At 47.0% G+C, this 936-nt stretch overlaps 1 pseudogene; it reads left to right on the forward strand.

Moving 5' to 3' along the window:
* The first annotated feature begins 555 nt into the window (after positions 1-555).
* Positions 556-673, forward strand: LOC126164275 (5S ribosomal RNA; annotated as a pseudogene).
* Positions 674-936: the final 263 nt, after the last annotated feature.

Here is a 936-nt window from a genome sequence, read left to right on the forward strand (position 1 = left end):
TAGCATGGAGAGCTGCATCAAACCAGTCTCAGGACTGAAGACCACAACAACAACAGCAACAAGACAAGGTTGTAGTCTTTTGCCTGTTCAATCTGCACATCGAAGAAGCAATGATGGAAATAAAAGGAAGGTTCAGGAGCGGAATTAAAATTCAAGGTGAAAGGGTATCAGTGATATGAGTCGCTGACGACATTGCTACCCTGAATGAAAGTGAAGAAAAATTACATGATCTGCTGAATGGAATGGACAGTCTAATGAATAAAGAACATGGATTGAGAATAAATCGAAGAAAGACAAAAGTAATGAGAAATAGCAGAAATGATTGATGGCACGAAGTGGAAGTTAAGGAATTCTGCTACACAGGCAGCAAAATAACCAGTGACGGACGGAGCAAGGAGGACATTAAAAGCAGACTATCACTGGTAAAAAGGGCATGGTAGTGAAACATGGACTGATTAACTGTGGCAGAACCGGAACAGAAGAGAATCGAAGCATTTGAGATGTGGTGCTACAGAAGAATGTCCAAAATTAGGTGGAGTGCTAACGTAAGGAATAGGGAACGGCCTTGCCGCAGTGGATACACCGGTTCCCGTCAGATCACCGAAGTTAAGCGCTGTCGGGCGTGGCCGGCACTTGGATGGGTGACCATCCGGGCCGCCATGAGCTGTTGCCATTTTTCGGGGTGCACTCAGCCTCGTGACGCCAAATGAGGAGCTACTCTACAGAATAGTAGCGGCTCCGGTCAAAGAAAACCATCATAACAACCGGGAATGCGGTGTGCTGACCACACGCCCCTCCTAACCGCATACTCAGCTGAGGATGACACGGCGGTCGGATGGTCCCGCTAGGCCACTTGTGGCCTGAACACAGAGTGCTTTTTTTTAAGGTAAGGAATGAGAAGGTTCCGCACAGAATCGAAGAGGAAAGGACTATATG

The sequence above is a fragment of the Schistocerca cancellata genome, chromosome 2 (assembly GCF_023864275.1).
Source record: "Schistocerca cancellata isolate TAMUIC-IGC-003103 chromosome 2, iqSchCanc2.1, whole genome shotgun sequence".
NCBI classification, from domain to species: domain Eukaryota; kingdom Metazoa; phylum Arthropoda; class Insecta; order Orthoptera; family Acrididae; genus Schistocerca; species Schistocerca cancellata.